Here is a 22,822-nt window from a genome sequence, read left to right as displayed (position 1 = left end):
CATGTGACCACTGTATCCTTGGATCCATAAATATTAAAACTCTTTCTTGAACAGCCTGCTAGCCGCGGTAAGCAGAAGTGTGCGTGTGGAAGGTTCCCAAAGGAGTTTAGCACGAGGGATGCTATTATATGCTGTTGTCAATGCTTGGAATACAGTGACTAAAGACACAATTGTGGATGCCTGGCACAACCTGTGGCCTGCACCTGTGTTCAGGTGCTGATGATGAACAAGGCGGTGACTCTGAAGAATTCTGTATGTCAAATGAGAAAAAAATGCTTTATCTTCTCACATATGCAAAAAAACCTACCTTCTGAGTTCTTCCTAGGCTGAAAGTTCTTCTTTCGTAAACTGAAAGAAGCAGCTATTGAAGAAGTTGTTAACCTCAATAATGAGGCTCCAGTTGTTCATTCTTTAACAAATGGTTCTGAATCAAGGAGATTATGATCATAGTGATGATGCAGATGGCATTAACTGCAGAAAAAGTGCCTGTGGACGACATGGTGATATGTGATAGGCCTATTGAAGGACTGCACAAGTATGTAATCAGAACAGAACAAGAAATCATGTCTGATTATAAAATCAAAGAGAGACTTCTAAGACACAATACACTGTCAATGAGGCAGATGACTTGAGGAAACGTTTCAAAAAGCCATCCAGCAAACACCTCCTCAACCCTAGAGGACCCACTTCCCAGGCCCTCAACTGCTTCTGACATTTCTTCTCCCCTAAATTAAAAAATACAAAGGCAGCCTTTTAATTATAATAGTGTCGTAGAAGCCTGCATTGTTTGCTGCTGCTCTCATCTGGCACTTGATCCAGGTGTTCTGGTGATGCTACCATGCGGCTGAGTTCCCTCAACTCGTTATTCTGTTTTACTGGTATGACACTTTTTTTGTTGTTGAGATAAGAGTTTTGCTCTTGTTGCTTAGGCTGGAGTGCAGTGGTGTGATCTTGGCTCACTGCAACCTCTGCCTCCCTGGGTTCAAATGATTATCCTGCCTCAGGCTCTCAAGTAGCTGGGATTATAGGTGCCCACCACCATGCCCAGCTAATTTTGTATTTTTAGTAAATACAGCAGTTCACTATGTTGGTCAAGCTGGTCTCAAACTCCTGACCTAGGCGATCCACCCACCTCGGCTTCCCAAAATACTGGAATTGCAGGCGTGAGCCACCGCGTCTGGTAGGTATGACACATATTTTCCTGTTAACTACTTATGTGTAAATAAGTATGAGAAGATGATTGCTTATTGGTAGTATTTAATTTCAAAGTCAGGAATAATGGTGATGCCAAGTAACCACAGACATCCACACAGGTGGCCGAGATAATGACACATTGCTTTCCCGTGTCTCAATGTACGGAAACTTTTTTTCGCACACAAAATTACTAAAGATATTATAGAAAATCACCTTCATACTTTGTATATGAAGTATATCTAAAATGTAAATTAATTTCATGTTTAGATTTGCGTTCTACCCCCGAGGTATCTCATTATTTTGATGAAAGTATTCCAAAATAAAAAAAAAAAAAAAATGAAATGTGAAACCCTTCTGGTTCCAAGCACTTCAAATAAGAAATATTTGACCTGTATTATGATAATTTCTTAATTGGCCTGGTTTTTATTATACAGTGAGGACAGAGATATGTTTTTCTTATCGCCTCTGCTTTGAACTGGCCCTGACTGATCTCAAGCTGAGCTGAACTGCATCCTTAACTCCCCTTCCCAAAGTTATTTCTGCTTTTGTTGGTTACCTCACTATGCGATCACCAATCTTTGGCATGGCAGTTTAAATACTCACAATAATCTCTTAGTTCCTCAAACTTTCAGATTATATCTGATGTCTCCCCATCCTCATCTTAAGTTTCAAGCATTTATCTTTTAAATTTGGAAATACAGTCAGTAAAAGTTAACGTGTCCCTTAAGAGTTCTGGCTGCGGACTCACTGAACATTTAAATCTTCATCTCTTTACTGCCAGCTAGTGAGTTTAAAACATGATGGTTATAATCCATTCGGAATCCATGCAATGAATTTAATTCTTTAACATCTGGTAAATAGAACATATTATGTGTGACAAATATTGCTGATCTTTTGTTTGTTTGGTGTGTGGAAGTGGTACATATACCATTCTGTGGTAGCAATATTTGACTTTAAAACAGAAACTACTGTAAGTTATTTTCATTATGCGAATCAAACATTCTTTGTGATACTTTATGTAGTTGTGATGTATTGAAAGTGATTATCATTATTCTGGAATCTGAGGTATGGAATAACCTGTTTTCATGTAGAATTTTTTTTCCCTTTTTAAGCTTGTAATTGATTGCACTATTATGAATACAAAAGTATTCTAAAATACATTAAATATAAAATACTATCTGCTAAACAAATGAAAGTATAAAAATGGCTCCTCATAACTAGTGAACTCACCTACATTTCTATCACCATAATGGCACAATTTAGCAGGGCAAGAATATAAATCCTTATTTTTAACAAATATTAAAAATTGCTTTTTATTGCAATTAATGTTATATTTATTACAAATTATAAAAATCAAAGAAAGTGTATAAACTAGAATAATTGCAATTTCCACAATGGTTGTATAGACATACATGATTGAAGTATTGGGATTTTTAATAAACATCTTACAATGGAATAATTTTAGACTTCCTGAAAAGTTGTAAAGATAGTACAGAGTTCTGATACAGTCCTCATCCAGTCTCCCCCAATGATAACATCTTACAATACCATGGCACTTCATCATGACTAAGAAATCAACACTGGTACACTACTACTACCTCGGTCTATACTTTCATTGATTTACATGTTCACCTTCACTGATTTATATTTACACTTTCACTGATTTACATTTCACCAATTTATTGTTCCCATTAGGCCTTTTATTTTTTCTTTCAGGATTTAATCTTGGATACTTTGCATTTAGAGCATTACGAATTTTGGTAAATAGATTCTCAGAGGGAGGTTTAAAATGTGTCTTTATACAATTGGCTACAAGCAAGACCACAGTCTACGGCAATTTAAATAAAAGACCTTGGGTTAAAGAATTAAATGCAGAAAATTTGTAATAATATAAAACATTTCTTTCTTCAATAGGCTTTATTTTTAGCTGCTCTATTATGTGTGACATTTCCCTTTGAATATTTTTTTCAATTATATTTAGATATTAAAACTAAGGAGTGACTTAAAAAATCTGTGAAATGCAAGGAGATAATTCAGTTGTTTAACCTTCACAAGAATAACTGTTTTAAAAATCAAGTGATTGTATTATATAACACTTCCTATTGTAGAAAATAATAGTCACATCTATCACATTCAAAGAGAGTCAACTAAAAATCCATGTATTTGTGTTATACACTTCAATATTTTTCATGTGAATCAAAACCTTCACATTTTTGAAAAAAATTATAATGGAAACTTAAAAAATCTGATGTGAAGACTGTAGTTCAGCAAATTAGGCATCAAATTATTATTATATACAAGGAGAAATTTTGTCTTCATCATTCTTACTGCAGGGTTACATCTAAATTTAGAACTGAGAGATTTCTTATGTTTGCCTTACACGGGAAGGATCAATTGCTCATTGAAATAGCAGTGCAACGTTTATCAACTGTTTATGATGGAAAGGGTAAGTTTTAAATGCTGAGACAGAAACATACCATCTATTTCTATATGCGAAAACATTCCTAGAGCCTTCTTGGGACCAGTGACCAAACATTTTGGCATTTGCAGGCATTGTGTTTGTTTTTCACTCTTCAAGTCTTATCTACATGTTAATTTTGTAGAATAGAATAAATACCATTTTAGAGTGTGACAGTTTCAAACTGTAGTAATAAGAAGGGCAGTTGTATAAATAGATACTTTAAAAAGATATATTTAGTGCCTTCTTCACTCTGCATGTAGCAGCTTATTTAAGGATAAGTTATGTCAATCTTAAGGCTCTTATGTTTATTTTATTTCAATAACACACAGTACATTTCAATCAAACAATTGCTGCTATGTTTTTTGCTCTTTTCAGCAAAGGAAAAGTTGAGTTAACATTATTTCCGCTATTCAACACCCCCATCTCATTTATCTGATCACTCCAGATTTGCCTGAAATGAACATTATTTGAGAGGAAGAGTTATCTATGTTATCTTTATACTTCAAAAGGTGTTTCAGAAGGTGGAATTCAGGGAACTTCCTGTTTTCACCTTTTCCTGACCCTGCAGGGCTCCATTAGTTCACGTGTGTGTGCTTCTTTTAAACAAGCTATTTGTAGTCTGCAGCATGAGCCATCTGCATTAATCCCACCGTCATATGGATTCAAGGAGCGCTGATGTATTTTTAAAGACTGCATACCTATTTTCATGGAATCCTAGGACATACTCTGTTATAAATCTGGGTTCACAATAAAGTTATTCAGCCACAGCTCCTCCTGTGGGGTCACAAGTCTTTTTTGACACCGCTATCATTTCAGACCTCATGACACAAAATAAAGATGAGATAAACTGCAGTGATTCACCTGACTTCAGAATAATGGGAAATGAAGGCCAAGAAAACAGTATGAATTTGTCCACAACTTTGCGTCAAAATAGAAGGCAAAACAAAACAATTCAGAATATCAACCTACTTGGATGAGGAGGAAGTTATTATGGCCGTATTTTGGTGTATAGCTGAACTTCCTTAAATGACATCTTTTACTATAGCCTCCATACAATCCAGAATTGAAAGATTCCAGTTCAGAAAGAACATTTGCAGTTCTTAGTTTTCTATCTCACCACTTTAGGTATTACCACCTGGTAACAGTCAGTGACACTAGCTAGCATACAGTCTAGTGGGTGGATTATACCACCTAGACTTCACTCCCAGTCATTGCTGCTTATCCTCAGTTCTTAATCTCAGACCTTTGGGAGCTATCTTATAATTTTTTTTTTTAGATAACTATAGCAGAAGTACTTAATATGACAGCTTATTTAATATCTCAATTTTAACATAATTGGTCTAATTTTGTAAATGACATGATCTCATTCATTTTTATGGCTGCATAGTATTCCATGGTGTGTATGTGCCACATTTTTTTTTTTAATCCAGTCTACCATTGATGGACATTTGGGTTGGCTCCAAGTATTCGTTATTGTGAACGGTGCTGCAGTACACATACAGGTGCATGTGTTCTTATAATAGAATGATTTGTAATCCTTTGAGTATATACCCAGTAATGGGATTGCTGGGTCCAATGGTATTTCTAGTTCTAGATCCTTGAGGAATCGCTACACTGTCTTCCACAATGTGATGACTTTTTCCTAGCCCCAGGCAGGTCCAGAGACACTGTCTTGGAGCAAGGGCCTGGAGCAGGGGAGACTTAGGAATCTACTTCATGCTCTATTCTACTGTGGCTGAGCAGGCACACAGGCTGCAAGACAGAGTCCTTCCAACTCTTTCCTCACGCAGAGAGTTTGCCCCTGTGGCCACCACCATCCTACGCCCATGACAAGTATTTCCAGAATATTGCCAATGTTCAGTCAAGTCCCAAGGGCACTTCAGTCAGCTTTGGGTGAACGCCGCCAGTCTTCAGTCTCTCCCTTCTGTGAACTGAGCTCTATTTTGACTCAGGGAAGGTCGAGAAGTGTCACTCAGGAGCCAAGGACTGGAATCAGGGAACCCAGGAGACTGCTTGGTGCTCTATCCTACTGTGGCTCAGCTGGTACCCAAGTTGCAAGATGAAATTTCCTTCCTTTATTCTTCCCTCTCCTTTCTTGAAGCAGGAGACTCTCCCTGTAGCCACGACAGCTGGGAATGCGCTGGGCCACACCTAAAGCCAGCACGCTTCTGAGTCTCACCCAAAGCCTGCTACCAATATCGCCTGGCTCTCACTGCTGATTATTCAGGTCCCAAGGGCTCTTCAGTCAGCAGGTGATCGGTCCTACCAAGACTGGGTCCTTTCCTTCAAGGGTGCAGGTTCTTTTCTGGCCCACACTGCATACAGAAGTGTTGCCTGGGAGATAGGAGCAGGAATGGGGACCTTGAGATGCTGCCTGCTGTCCCGTTCTACTGTGGCTGAGCTGGTATCCAAGTTGCAAGAGAACTTTTCTTTATGTTCTCTTCTCTGTTGCAGCAGGGGGAAAGAATCTTTTTCCAGGGCTGCATGCTGCAATGCCTGGGGTTAGGGAAGAAGTAATGCAGGCACTCGGTTGGTCACCTCAGCTGATGTCTCACTAGGTTGCATGCACCCTAACCTCACTGGCTCCTACCCTAGAAAAGCCTCAGGACTGGCCCAGGAATTGCAGACCTTGTGGCTTAGACTGTCTGTCCTCCGAGTTTATTTAGGACCTCAGAACACTTTAGCTCATTATGGTGAACCTTGCTGAAACTCAGGTTTTGACTGCTCAGATGGATGAGGACTAGTTTAAATACTCTTTCTGTGAATGCCAGCTGAGTTCTGCAAGGTATTGCTTTTCTTTGGGATGGGACAGCACTGAGTTCCAATGCAAAGTCCCAGAATCACTGTGCTCTCCCTCCCTTAAGTGCACACATTCGCACTCCACACCACACGGCCATTGCCCGGGGATGGGAAAGGGGTTGTGGAGGTGGCTTAAGACTGTCTTTCCTACCTCCTTCATGCCTCTTTGCTTAATATGACGTTAAAACCATATGATCACTTACCTGATACCTGGTTCTTATAAAGGTGGTTTGTGTGTGTGTGTGTGTGTATACTGGTTCAATTTGGTTATCCTGTGAGTGAGAATATAACTGGAATATTCTATTCAGCCATCTTGCACTGACTTTTCTGTATTTTTAAAAATTAAATGTATCATTCACTGTATGATGTTCACAAATACCAATCTCTTTAATTACTTTCTTTCAGTACCCTTCTTGAGCTTTTATTTTGGCCACAGTTTTCAGACAGTGAGAAGATAAACAGTGGGTAAATATTCTGATTGGTGCCTGCTATCATACAGGAATAATGCTGGTAAAATACAAGCATTTAAAAAAAATCCAATGCACACACACACACCTGCACACACACAGACGGAGACACCACATTATATATTATATGTGATATAATAATATTTATTTTTAATATCTACAGTTATATTTAGGTGACCATTTTTGAAATGAGTGCATACATTCTCTACCTTTGATGAAGCAGTCTGTAAAGCACTGTTATTAGTGCTACTTATAATCTATATAATAGTGACTCTGGCAGAGGAGCAGAAAGCAATTGAAAATGAGACTATCTCAAAAGAAGCCAACTCTCTTTTGGCCTTACCTCACTTAAATTAAAGAATTAGGGGTTATCAGATGGCCACTTGTTTATAGATCACTACTTCCAGTTACAGTTATGTACTCTGTAGATTTATATTCAGCAATATAATAATATAAGTTGCTAAGAATATTATAGAAGAAAATATGGTATATATTATTCTAAACAATGAATTAAATATGGCAGAGAATTTGGCTGTGTATCTGACTCTTGGACTTTCATGGATCATTTTATTATTTTAATTTGCTAATTCAAGATTTAATAAGTTGAGTAACTGGTTTTCTTTGAATGTTGAGTTTATCATTATTGGAAGCTGTTTTGTAAATTGGGCTGTAACTGTCTATGTTTTATCCATTATAGGTGTATGTTCACGTCTGTCTCAACTACTTCAATGTGAGTTTTTTCTTTTTTTATTGTACTTTAAGTTCTGAGGTACATGTGCAAATCTTGCAGGATTGTTGCATAAGTACACACATGCGATGGTGGTTTGCTGTCTCCATCACCCCGTTACCTACATCAGACATCTCTCCCAGTGTTTTCCCTCCTCAACCTCCCCACCCCCCACTGTCCCTCCCCAATCCCCCTAACCCCCAACAGACCCCAGTGTATGATGTTCTGCCTCTCTATGCCCATGTGTTCTCATTGTTCAACACCCACCTATGAGCAAGAACATGTGGTGTTTAGTTTTCAGTTCTTGTGTCAGTTTGCTGAGAATGATGGTTTCCAGATTCATCCATGCTCCTACAAAGGACACAAACTCATCGTTTTTTATGGCTGCATAATATTCCATGGTGTGTATGTGCCACATTTTCTTTGTCCAGTCTATCATTGATGGCATTTGGGTTGGTTCCAGGTCTTTGCTATTGTAAACAGTGCCGCAGTAAACATAAATGTGCATGTGTCTTTATAATAGTATGATTTGTAATCCTTTGGGAATATACCCAGTAATGGGATTGCTGGGTCAAATAGAATTTCTATTTCTAGATCCTTGTAGATCACCACACTGTCTTCCACAATGGTTGAACTAATTTACACTTCCACCAACAGTGTAAAAGTGTTCCTATTTCTCTACATCCTCTCCAGTATCTGCTGTCTCCAGAATTTTTAATGACTGCCATTCTAACTGGCATGAGATGGTATCTCAATGTGGTTTTGATTTGCATTTCTCATAATGATGAGCATTTTTGCATATGTTTGCTGACCTCATAAATGTCTTCTTTTGAAAAGGCAAAAACGTTTGCAATCTACCCATCTGACAAAGGGCTAATATCCAGAATCTATAAAAAACTAAAGCAGATTTACAAGAAAAAAACAAACAAACCCATTCAAAAGTGGGCGAAGGATATGAACAGATGCTTTTCAATAAGAGCTTTTCAACTGCATTATTATCAAGTTTCAGGCTTAAGCACAATAACTCATATATACTAGATTGTTTACTACATTTTAAAATTAATTTTAGGCCTTTACCAAATGGACATTAGCATGACTGAGCAGATAATAAATGTTCTGTGGCAGATTCCTGTATGTAACATTTTCTAAGTATAATAAATTAGTATCCTGAGACTTTGCTGAAGTTGCTTATCAGCTTAAGGAGTTTTGGGGCTCAGATGATGGGGTTTGCTAAATCCCCATTTAGAATCATGTCATCTGCAAACAGAGACAATTTGATTTCCTGTCATCCTGTTTGAATACCCTTTATTTCTTTCTCTTGCCTGTCTGAGCTGGCCAGAATTTCCAATATACTATGCTGAATAGGAGTGGTGCCGATTTTCAAAGACGGCTTCCAGCTTTTACATATTCAGTATAATATTGGCTGTGGGTTTCTCAGAAATGGCTCTTATTATCTTGAGATATGTTACATCAATACCTAGTTCCATCAATACCTAGTCAATACCGTGCCTGTCTGCACTGGCCAGAACTTCCAATATACTATGTTGAATAGAAGTTTTGTGCCAGTTCTCAAAGCAGTGCTTCCAGCTTCTGCATATTCAGTGATATTGGCTGTGGGTTTCTCACAAATAGCTCTTATTATTTTGAGATATGTTTCATCAATATCTAGTTTATTGAGAGTTTTTAGCATGAAGGGAAGCCAAATTTTATTGAAGGCCTTTTCTCCATCTATTAAAATAATTATGTGTTTTTGGTCATTGGTTCTGTTTATGTGATGGATTACAGTTATTTACTTACATGTGCTGAACCAGCCTTGCATCCCAGGGATGAAACTGACTTGATCATGGTGGAGAAGCTTCTTGATGTGCTGCTGGATTCGGTTTGTGAGTATTTTATTGATGATTTTCACATGGATATTTATTAGAGATATTGGCCTGAAATTTTGTTGTTGTTGTTGTTGTTGTGTCTCTGCCCAATTTAGTATCAGGATGATGCTGGCCTCATAAAATGAGTTAGAGAAGAGATCCTCCTTTTCCATTATTTGGAATAGTTTCAGAAGAAATAGTACCAGCTCCTCTTTGTAGAATTCGACTGTGAATCTGTGAACTGTCTGGTCCTGGTTTTTTTGTTTGTTTTTGTTTTTTGTTTTTTGTTTTTTGCTATTGATTACTGCCCTAATTTCGGAACTTGTTATTAGTCTATTTGGGCATGTGACTTCTTCCTCGTTTAGTGTTGGGAGGGTGTATGTGTCCAGGATTTTATCCAGCATTTCTATACACCAACTATAGACAAGCTGAAAGTCAAATCACAAATAAACTCTCATTTGTGATTGCTATAAAGAGAATAAAATACTAAATAGAGCTGAAAAAGGGTGTGAAGGATGTCTTCAAGGAGAACTACAAACCACTGATTAAGGAAATAAGAAAGGACACAAACAAATGAAAAAACTTTCCACCCTTATGGAAAGGAAGAATCAATATGGTGAAAAAATTTTGTGAAAGTAATTTATAGATTCAATACCATTCCTATCAAACTACCATTGACATTCTTCACAGAATTAGAAAAAAAAATTACTTTAAATTTGATATAGAACCAAAAAGGAGCCCATATAACCAAGGTAATCATAAACAAAAATAACAAAGCTGAAGGCATCACGTTACCTGAGTTCAAACTATACTAAAAGGCAACAGTAACCAAAACAGCATGATACTAGTATCAAAACAGACATATAGACCAATGAAACAGAACAGAGATTCCAGAAATAACACCACACACCTACAACCATTTGATTTTTGACAAGCCTAACAAAAACCATGGGGATGATAAATGGTGCTGGGAAAACTAGCTAGCCATATGTAGAAAACTGAAACTAGATCCCTTGTTTATACCTTATTCAAAAATTAACTGAAGATAGATTAAAGACTTAAATGTAAAACTCAAAATCATAAGAACCCTAGAAGAAAACCGAAGCAATACCATTCAGGACATAGATATAGGCAAAGACTTCATGATGGAAATGCCAAAAGCAATCGCAACAAAGGCCAAAATTGACAAATGAGATCTAATTAAGCTAAAGAGTTTCTTCACAGCAAAAGAAACTATCCTCAGAGTCAACAGACAATCTAAATAATGGGAGAAAATTTTTTCGATCTGTCCATTTGATAAATGTCTGATATCCACAATCTACAAGGAACTTAAACAAATTCACAAGAAAAAAAATAACCCTCATTAAAAAATGGGCCAAGGATATGAACAGACACCTCTCAAAAAGAAGACATTTATGCGGCCAAAAAACATATAAAAAAAGCTCAATATCACTGATTATTAGAGAAATGTAAATCAAAACCACAATGAGATACCATCTCATGCCAGTCAGAATAGTAATTATTAGAAAGTCAAGGAGCAACAGATGCTGTTGAGGCCTAGGAGAAATAGGAACACTTTTACACTCTTGATTGGAGTGTAAATTAGTTCAACCATTGTGGATGACAGTGTGACAATTCCTGAAGGATCTAGAATCAGAAATTCCATTTGACCCAGCAATCCTATTACTGGGTATATACCTAAAGGAATGTAAATAATTCTACTATAAAGACACATGCACATGTATGCTCATTGTGGCACCATTTACAATAGCAAAGACCTGGAACCAAACCAAATGCCAACAATGATAGACTGGACAAAGAAAATGCAGCACATATACACCATGGAATAGTATGCAGCCATAAAAATGAATGAGATCATGTCTTTTGCAGGAACGTGGATGAAGCTCAAAGTCCCGTCATCCTCAGCAAACTAACATGGGAACAGAAAATCAAACCCCGCATGTTCTCACTTGTAAGAGGGAGTTGAACAACGAGAACACATGGATGCAGGGAGATTAACAACACACATTCAGACAAGTCGGGGACTGGGAGTGAGAGGAGGAAGAGGATTAGGACAAATAGATAATGCTTGTGGGGATTAAAACCTAGATGATGGGTTGATAGGTGCAGCAGACCACCATGGCACATATTTATCTATGTAACAACCCTACACATTCTGCATTTGTATCCCTGAAAATAAAGTTAAAAAAAAATCGTATCTTTAAATGCCTATAAGTTTCTTGTTTCTCTAATACAATGGAGACAAGGAAAAATATACAAATTTCTTAAATAATAACAAAAAATTAACTTTTTAGTAAATTATTTTAATGCTTTTAATATACATTAAGGGGGCTAAATTCCCTTCTATGCTATAATGTTCAGTTCCTTCTACTATTTATCCTACTGTTTGAAGAATTTTCTACTCTTCCAACTTCTTTATCATTTTCTTTAAAATAATGTCAAAAAATAAAATGAAATAATGTCTGATTTGTAAATATTCTTCAAATGAGTTGCCTTGTATGAAATTTACACTCAAGATGTTTTCTAGGCTCTTGCTAATGACAACATCCAGCAGCAGTATCATAACCAAAAATTTTGAAAAGCAAAATCTCAGACTTCACCCAGATCTGTCGAATCATCTGAATTACTAAGACTTCTGGTGATTCATATGTATTTTTAAGTATAAAAAACACTGAACCATGACCTACCCAAGGTTATTTACTAACCTTGAGGTAGCTATTTTTTTTTTTTTTGCCAATAATGTAGTGTAAGTTTGGTTTACCTTTGTAGCTGCTGAGTCACATAGCTTGTATTGTGGCTGTGATTAAGTATTAACCCCAGTTTTATTTCCTTTTATTAAATAGACTACTTTTAATTTCAGGCCATTTCACACAATGATAATTATGATGACAATTATAGTAGTAACTAATATTTTCTTGAGAAACTCACCCTTTCTACATCATATCTTGCTCACGTTGCCATTTGAAAAAGAGAGTACTAAATCCTAGTAAATAAATAGTTGACCAAGGTCACAAAGGTAATAGTGTTCTTTCAATGACTGGACCCTAGGTTTAATTCACTTCAGAGTCTACTTTCTTAAACCCTGTACATACTTCCTTCTTAAACACATATGCCATATATATAAGATTAGACACTTCTTTCCTATTACATTTTTTATTTCTTATTTGGCCTTTCATTTTCATTTTCAAATAGCATTACAAATATTTTTGTTACCATTCTACATGACAGCTTACTAGTTTTGTACTATCAAAGTATTTCTTTAACTGGCATTTTACATCCTAGAAGTAAATGATAAAATATTAAAATAAACAGCCAAGGACAGAGACCATCTGGTTGATGCTCTTGCACATCAAACAGCAATCTTAGGAAATGCTTATTCTTCTTGAAATATCTACTGTCTGCTCTTACTCAGCTGTATATTTATGCTATTTTAAGATTAAAGCATAGAAATATAGAGGCTCAGAGATCTGCTGCAGAGAAGACTCAGAAAAAACGGAAAAAAAGTTTGAGTTTAGCAGCTTTTTGCGGAATTGCTGAGAGGGTACCAGGAAGCAAGGTTTGTAGGAATTGATAGAGGGTCTGAGGTAGACTTACAGAAATAATCCATAGGAGTAAGAGAAATACCCTAAAGCTGTGGCAAACTCTGCCTAATGCAGAAAAGAGACGCTTCCTGATTTTTAATAAGAAAAGTGGAATGTCCTTATTGATAAGGAAATGGAGAAATTATGAGATCTAGTAGACTACCCTCAAAGAAAAAAACCTGGAAAGAAAAGTATATATTATAGTGCGAAACTTCAGTAAGAAAAATTAAGTATGTGTATTTGTCCATTTTCACCCCGCTACAGGGGTAATTTATGAAGAAAAGAGGCTAAATTGACTCACATTTCTGCAGGGCTAATAGGACTCACCACTGGAAGGCCTCAGGAAACTTACAATCCTAGAGGAAGGTGAAGGAGAAGCAAGCATTTCTTACCATGGCAGCAGCAGCAGAAGAGAGCGAGCAAAGGGGGAAGTACCACACACTTGCAAACAACCAGATCTCATGAGAACTTACTCATTATCATGAGAATAGCATGGGAGTAATCTGACCCCATTATTCAATCACCTCCTGCTAGGTCCCTACTCTTTCCTACATGTGGGGATTACAATTCAAGATAAGATTTGGGTGGGTACACAGAGCCAAACTATGTCATTCTACCACTGACCCCTCTGAAATGTCCTTTTCATATTTCAAAACCCAATCATGCCTTTCAAACAGTCCCCCAAAGTCTTAATTCACTCCAGAATTAACCCAAAAGTCCAAGTCCAAAGTCTCATCTGAGACAAGGGAATTCTTTTCAACCTATTAACCTGTAAAATCAAAAGTAAGTTAGTTACTTCAAAGATACAATGGGGGTACAGGCATTTAGTAAAATGTTTCCATTCCACAGGTGAGAATTGTCCAAAACAAAGGGCCATAGGCCCCATGCAAATCTCAAATCCAGCAGGGTACTCAGTAAATCTTAAAACTCCAAAATGCCCTCCTTTGACTCTGTGTTTCACAACCAAGGCATGATGATGCATGGGGCAGGTTCCCACAGCCTTGAGCAACTTCAGCCCTGTGGCTCTGCAGGGTAGATCCCCAGTGGCTACTTTTATGGGCTGTCACTGAGTACTTCTGGCTTTTCCAGGCACACAATGCAGGCTGTTGGTAGATCTACCATTACGGGGTCTAGATGGTGGTCCTCTTCTCACAACTTCACTAGGCAGTGCCCCAGTGAGGACTCTGTGTGGGGACTTGAACCCCACATTTCCCCTCTGCACTGCCCTTGCAAAGGTTCTCCATAGGGCTCCACCCACGCAGCCAACTTCTTCCTGCAAATTCAGGTGTTTTCATACATCCTCTAAAATCTAGGTGGAGACTCCCAAACTCTTGCCTTCCGCATACTTGCAGACCCAACACCAGAAGGCAATGGGGGTATAGACATTGGGTAAAATGTTCCCATTCCACAGGTGAGAAATTGGCCAAAACAAAGGGCAATAGGTCCATGTGGAAACCACCAAGGCTTGGGACTTGCACCCTGTGAAGCCACAGCTTGAGCTGTACCTTGGTTATTTTCAGCCATGGCTGGAGCTAAAATGGCTGGGATGCAGCGTGCAATGTCCTGAATCTACACAGAGCAACAGGGCCCTGAGCCCTGCCCCCATGAGACCATTTTCCCCTCTCAGGCCTCTGGGCCTGTGATGGGAGGGGCTACTGTGATAATCTCTGACATTCCCTGGAGATATTTTCACCCTTGTCTTGGGTAATAACATTTAGCTTTCTTTACTTATGCAAATTCCTGCAGTGGGCTTGAATCTTTCCCCAGGAAATGGGTTTTTCTTTTCTACCACATGGTTAGGCTTCAAACTTTTGAAGCTTTTGTGTGCTGCTTCTGTTTTAAACATAACTTCCAATTTCAGACCATCCCTTTATTAATACATACAGCTAGTGCTCGACTTACGACCACGGTCAGGAACGTGGAACCATCGTTAACACGATTTGGTCATAAGTTGAGTCAGCTATATGTACAGTTGAAATGGTGCATGCGGAGATGGTAGTGCTGCCAGAAGCTGGTCCACACTGTCGTACACCCAGCTGGGCAAGGTTTGCACTGCCAGACGCGGAGCAGTCGTGGCTAACGATTGTGGTCATAAAGTTGAATGGTCATAAATTGCATAGGTCATAAGTCGATCAATACCTGTATAACTATATGCAGCTAGGAGCAGCCAGGCCAAATCTTGAACACTTTGCTATTGAGAAATTTCTTCCACCAGATGTCCTAAATTATCTCTTTCAAGTTCAAAGTTCTACAGGTATCTAAGGGGCAAAATGCTGCCAGTCTCTTAGCGTAACAAGAGTGCTCTTTACTACAATTCCCAGTAAGTTCCTCATCTCCATCTGAGATCATCTCATTCTGGATTTCATTGTCCATATCGCTATCAGCATTTTGGTCACAACCATCCAACAAGTCTCTAGGAAGTTCCCAACTTTCCCACATCTTCCTGTCTTCTTCTGAGTTCTTCAAACTTTCTAACCTCTACCCATTACCCAGTTCCAAAGTCACTTTCACATTTTCAGGTATCTTTATAGCAGTGCCCAACTCCTGCCACCACCACCTGGAATATCCTTCCCAAGGATTTAGGAACAAGTCTCATCTCTTTAAGAATGCATTGACAAAAGAATTAAGGGAACTACTGTTAACAAATTGATTCCTCTTACAATATGTGGATGACATATTAATTTCTATTCCTACTAGGGCAGACACTGATAAGAATACAATTCCTTCTTTTTGGGGGAAAAGGAGAATATTGGGTATACATCCACAAGGCCTAAATTTCTGTTCAAAAGTTTAAGTAATTGGGATACATGTTCACTCTGGACAAGAATCCAAGCCTATGGCCAGGCGTGGTGGCTCACGCCTGTAATCCTGGCACTTTGGGAGGCCAAGGTGGGTGGATCACCTGAGCAGGAGTTCAAGACCAGCCTGGCCATCATGGTGAAACCCCATCTTAAAATAAATAAATAAATAAATAAATAAATAAATAAATAAATAAAAGAATCCTAGCCTAGGAATAAAGAGACCATCTTGGCACTCCAGACCCCTTAGACTAAGAAACAGTAAGAATCTCTTGGGAATGGCAGAATTCTGTTGAATTTGGATTTCTAGGTTTGGCATCCTAGCAAAACCACTCTTTGAAGATCTAAGAGGGAATGATCACAAGCCTTTGAATTGGGATAAAATCTGCCAATAGGTATTGATAACCTTAAAAGAAAAACTGGGAATGGCCTCTACCTTGGAACTCCCAAACTTAGAAAAACCTTTCACCTTCTATGTGGAAAAAAACAAGGGAAAACTACAGGTGTTTAAACAAAAATGCTGAAGGATATTTCTAGACCAATGGCTTACTTCTCTAAACAGATCAGGTGGCAGCCAGATGGTCGGTGTGCTTGCAAGCTTTGACTGCCACTGCTTTATAGGTAGAAGAAGCCAGTAAGTTTACCTTGGGACAACAATTCGATGTAATGACCTCCCTGCCTAGTATGGGGTGTTAGGTTCTGCAGGCAAAAGAACATCAGTGGCTAAGAGGGGCCAGTCACTTAAATTTCATATCCTTCTTCTTGACATCCCAGACAGTACCTTTAAAGCATGTCAAGTTTTAAACCACACTACCTTGTTGCTGAACCCCACAACCCAAGAAACATCCCTGATTCATCCGCTCCCGTGTAGAAACTATGGAACAGAACTACTCTAGCAAGCCCAACATTAAAGAGGTACCCCTGCCTAATCCTTATGTTAAGTGGTTTACAGATCAAAGACACAAGGTTACCAAGATGTTGTTGACGCCAAAGTTTTACCTCCCCAGTCTTCTGCTAAAAAAGTGGAGTGGCTCCAACTAGAGCCCTCCAACGGAGAAAAGACTGAATAGTCAATTTATTTACTGAATCTAAATATGGGTTCATGGGTTCTTGGTAATCTGTGCTCATGCTGCATATGTAAAAAAAATAATAATAAAAATAAAAAAAGAGGATTACTAACACCCAAGGAGTTCCCTATAAAGTATCATTATGAGATCTTTAATTTTTAATATATTGTCATTCAGTAGGCAAGAACTGATATTGTCCAAATCCCAAAAGAAACAGCAGTTAGTCATTGCAGGGGAACTCAAAAGGTAGAGATCCAACCAAGGCCACCTCTAATGGAAAATTGGTACCATTGACTGCCTCAGTAACACCTGATACTCCGTCCATGTCAGCGGCGCCATACTATACATCTGAGAAGATTAACTGGCCAGAACAGAAAGGCTTACAAAAGGATTCCTCCAGATCGTAGCTAGAAAGCAACAAACTTTTTTCCTGAGGCTGAGCAATGAAAAATAAGTAAGCATTTCCATGACTTCTCACATCTGGAACAGTTCTTTATGCTTGGGAAAGGAATGATTCCAGACTACAAAAAGGGTCAGCAGGGCCTGTGAACTCTGTGCCAATAAAGACCCAAGAAGCCACCACTTTATTATACTCAGTGTCATATTTAGATCTCCACTGGCTGCTGGATATTCCTACTATAACTTTGATATTTCTATGTTCAGACCCAGTGTCTTCTCTTAGAGGCTTTAGCACTTACCCCTTTCCAGACTAAAACAATAGATTCATGCTTATGTTTCCTATCCAGTTTATTATTTCATATGCAGCTCATTTATCATTCTTTAAGGCTAAAATTATTTTATTTTCCCAATGAGAAATCAAATAGCAGTTTATGAAAACAAGAAATGAAATAATAACTCAGAATTAATTTCTTATTAGCCAATTATCCTTTAGATTAGAAATTACAATTCAGGTTGATAAAAATGAGGCTATAAATAGTACTTAAACTGCAGAATTGGGACAATTTCTGAAGGATAACACTGAGAGTGGGGCCATAGTTTCCCCATTTTTGTCTCCTTGATTTTGGCCAAAAATCTCGTATTTTTATTTTTCATAAAATAGTTTTTCTGGTGCTGTTAAAAATCGTGGTCAAAATACATTTTAATATATGGTATAAACACTCTATTTTCCCATCTACAGAGTTAGTCTGTTTGCTTGTCTGTGACTGAATAGATTATAATACTAAGCCAGGTAATGGATTTACTTATTTATTTTTTGAGAACAGGAAGACATAAGCTTCAGATTACAAGTTGTAAGGTTTATTGTTAATAAACATTCTTTTGTTGTAGGAAATAAATATATTTTAACTCACTAACAAATGTGGCAATAAATTGCAAATAAAATACATCAATTAAATATAAACATAAACAATTCCTATCATAGCTATATAACACTTTATAAAATGTTATATAATATACAGGCTAGTTTGGTAAAATTATATCTATATGTAAATATACCATGGATTTAAGTTTCCTGGCAACCAGTGCAAAAAAGAGAGATACTTTTAGTTATGAGAAGCAGAGTCATAATAAGTTATTTAGGGAAGATAATTTTCCTCCTGACTTTAACTCTGAAGAGGAGGGATCATATGGTGCTTTTCTTTAGTCACATAGTAATAAAATAGGAAAATTTATTGATGTACTTCAACTATAAAGTCAGAAATTGACTTCGGTTGTTTTTTTTCTGCATTAACCTCCCAAAGAATGCCATCAGTAAAACTCATTGAACCTAATCAAGTATTCTAAACTGTTACCAGTTTTGGTGTCTAATCATTTATACTGTGCTGAAATTTGTCACTTAACCACATTGTATCATGAGTTTCAACCTTGTGTCATTTAAGAGGTTATTCATATGACAAATTAACACATTTGTCACAGATCACAAAATTAAAAGTCTGAATTGAAATTTTGTTTTAAAATGCTTGTTTGATAGAATATTTAATTCCGAAAGATAGAAATTGAATCAAATTCAATTTAGATAATATTTAAAAATATATAAAAATTAGTTTTAAACTAGTGTGGCATGTTTTTTCCTGCGACAACTATATTCAAACAGAAGAGATTGTGGGACTAAACCAAATATTACTGAAGCTGAACAATGACTTCTATAATCTTTTTTTAAATAAAGTTTCATGTTAGTGCTTAGATTTTGAATGCTAAATCCTGTGTTGATGAATAAGTTTTAGAAAAATAAAAATTGGTTGGGCACGGTGGCTCGCACCTGTAATCCCAGCACTTTGGGAGGCTGAGGTGGGTGGATTACAAGGTCAAGAGATCGAGACCATGGTGAAACCCCATCTCTACTAAAAAATACAAAAATTAGCTGGGCGTGGTGATGCGCGCCTGTAGTCCCAGCTACTCGGGAGACTGAGGCAGGAGAATTGATTGAAACCGGGAGGTGGAGGTTGCAGTGAGCTGAGATCGCTTCACTGCACTCCTGCCTGGCGCCTGGCAACAGAGCAAGACTCTGTCTCAAAAAAAAAAAAAAAAAAAAAAAAAAAGAAAAAAGAAAAAGAAAAAGAAAAATTGACTGGAATTAATGAAAATTGTTGTGCTAATGATAAAATAATCTGATAACTTTACTCACCTTGCCCCCAAATGGTGTGTGTCCCTAGACATAATCTTGAGGAAGATGACTATCAGCAATTTATACTATACAAGCCACGGTAATAATGTCCTGGGCTGTGAAATTCAAGTGGATATTTTTCTTTTGGTATCCTGTCCCAAAATACTCTAGTTGTCCTTTCTGGTAGTAAGTTATTCTTCATTCTGTATTCTCAAAATATGGGGTTTCTTTACATTCTTATGCTGCCCCTCTCCATTGCCTCAGGACCATATCCTGTTAGTAGATTTTTCCATTCCGAAAGCTACCTACATTACAAGTCCTTTTCAGTGGGTATTAATGCAGAAATAATGAAGATGTCACATTTTTAGAGATGTTTTCACAGCCTATCACATTCACTTTTCTTTAAAAGTGTTAAGAAGATACATTTTAATGTGGTGACCTTAACTCATAAGAATAATTTCTTCTATAACTATCAAAATACAATTTATTTAGCATTTCATTTACCACCACTTGAAAAAATTATATTTCTACTGGAAGTTGCATTTCAAAAACAAAATAAAAAATACTCAATACGTATTCCAATTATACAAGTTCACTCTTGGTTAAAAAACATAATTGCTGGAATTAATTATCATCTTTGGTTATTTATATGTATAATAATGATCAGTGTCAATATAGTACATCCCATACCATTCTTTACTTATCTTTATTCTTGGAAAATTATAATTTAGCATTGGTATCATCAAACACATCATAATTTTGGTCTCATATTGAGAAAACATAAAGTATCATAAGACCTTGTTGGCCATAGACCAGTGAAATTAAAAGAGCTGAATAATACTGCGAGTGAAAGACCCTCCCAAACTATAGGTATGAAATGTGCAAGATTTTCACTGGAAAATTTATTATTAACGTAAAAAGTCATGAAATCTTAATGCCAACTGATATTATAGAAAAAGACAATGGGTTGAACAAGAATTATAGTCATAGGAAGATATCACAACACCCTACACTGAAGAATTCGTTGAAAGAAAGGGACGGAATGCAATGGGACTCACATTCAATTGAATACACACATGAAATTTCAATAAAAATGCAAAGAAAGGCTTTTAAATCTAGAGGAATGGTTAAGCTACAATTGCCCCCAAAAACATGATCTGAGAGTTTAATAAAGTGATAAGATGGTAAAATGGGAATTCATGACACTCCTAGGCACATACGTGCTCACAAAATCAATACAGTGTTCTGCCAAAGATGATACAAATCTTTACATAGATTTTAAAGTGAAAGAACTATTTAGATAAGAAATAAGTATGAAGTCATTTGTCTATCTTTCTTAAAACAGTTCTGAGATGCCAATCAAACTTTGAATGACACTTGTTATACTCACTGCTTGCCTTAAGTAGGTCCCTTACCCACTGCTTTCTCAATCGGATTTGTTTAGAGTGACAAGAACAAGAATTCTTTGTCCAGTAAAGGATGCATAACTACATAATCACGCTTTTGGTGAGGGATTCAGGTGTATGTACAAACCATGTTCCTTTGATTTTTTTGTATTAATGAAATATCTACTGTTACAGGATTAATTCGTGTCATTTACAGTTTAATCAGCCAGCCACTAGCATCTGTCATGCATCCTACTAACAATAGCTAATAATTCAAAGTGGTTAGAAATACAGAGTAAAAACAATCATATTGCACAATATCACTTATGTAGTGTTCTTGCCAACAATATTTTACCTGTTTTCTAAAAACCAAGAAGAAAGCAAAAAAAAAGAACTCCAGGATCCAGAATGTGGGAGATTCTGCAGGACAACTGAGCAGCCTTTAAAAACATGATATTTTCATAGAAGACAAACAAATATGTAAGGTATTTCTCTGTATTTATTTAAAATAAAAAGACATGAAAATCAAATAGCCTATGTGAGTCCTAAGAAAAAATATTGTAGGTGGTATTTTTTGACACAATTGGAGAAAATTAAATGTGGTTCTTCGAGATGGAAAGAATTAAGCAGCAGTTCTCCCAGTACCAGTGGGAAGTACCCAGGAATAAAGAAGACAAGTGAACGGTCTCCTTGGAAACATTTCATTATTGGACCTTCTGACAACAAGTTAATAGTTTTAGCAAGCAAAAGAGTTCTTATCGTGAAACACTTTAAGCAGGATACACCTGGTTGTGTGGGATGATTTACAATAAACACATCTGCATTGTGAGGAGGTTTGGGGCGTGGTTCTTTAGAAAATATCTCACATGAGCTCACAGAATTTATGCAACTGAGTATAAAATGTTTTCATGACTGAAAACATTTCTTTCTTCTATATAAGAAACTGTGTGTACATTACACTTCCTCTGTGTGAGTGATATGAAGTGTATAACTTGCTTAGAGGCTTCTCTTGTACATCTAGGCCAGAGGAGAGCTCAGCTGATGCTCTCAGATCTCTCCTTCCTTTGCTCTCCCTCTCTTGATTCCTTGCCTTTGAAACTGCTAGTAAAATTGTATTTCCTGTTAATCTGATTTGATAATGAGTTTTTGTGTTAAATAATATACTTGAAGTCATTGTTAAATCAATATTACATTTGTGGGTGTGATGTAATAATATTTTATATAATGTCCTTCATTTTAAAAAAATATTTTCTATAACTGTAGCTGGTTAATCTTTCTCATTCCAAATCAGGTTAATTTATTTTTTTTTCTTTTCTTGATTCTTAACTTTCCCAAGGGTTGTATCTCTTCTAATAGTCTTTTAAAAGAATTAGCTTTTAATTTTTCACTTCAAAAATACTGTATAGGAAGACATATATGCTATACGCAATATACAGATGGCAAATCGTTTGTGTATATTATATATGTAACTCTGTATGTCTAATGAGTTTTGTTTTTCTTTCCTAATTTCTTATGGCTCTCTCAATTGTTTTGTGTTTAGTAATTTCATACTTTTTTTCTGGCTAAGTTGCCGTTTCAATGTTGTTGTTTTCTTTAGCACTTATCAACAAATGGATTTCTAATTTCCAATAATGAAGGTATTTAGGGAAGTTTTAATTATTCATAGTTTTGTGAACTGTGGTTTAAAATTTCTGCTTTTCAAAACCATTAAGATATTAGTTACAAAATTATGCATGATGAATGTTCCCTAAGGAGGTACATACACACTCTCATACGAGGTGAGAATACACACACAAAATAATATATAATATGGTATATCATTTGTTAAATAATTTTTTAGAAAAAATCTTTCTAGAAAATCTCTCATGGAACCTGTACTTGAATCCTCACATGC

The sequence above is a fragment of the Saimiri boliviensis genome, chromosome 13, assembly GCF_048565385.1.
Source record: "Saimiri boliviensis isolate mSaiBol1 chromosome 13, mSaiBol1.pri, whole genome shotgun sequence".
NCBI classification, from domain to species: Eukaryota; Metazoa; Chordata; class Mammalia; order Primates; family Cebidae; genus Saimiri; species Saimiri boliviensis.
The sequence above is the reverse complement of the archived record's forward strand: the minus strand, read 5'-3'. Positions refer to the sequence as shown.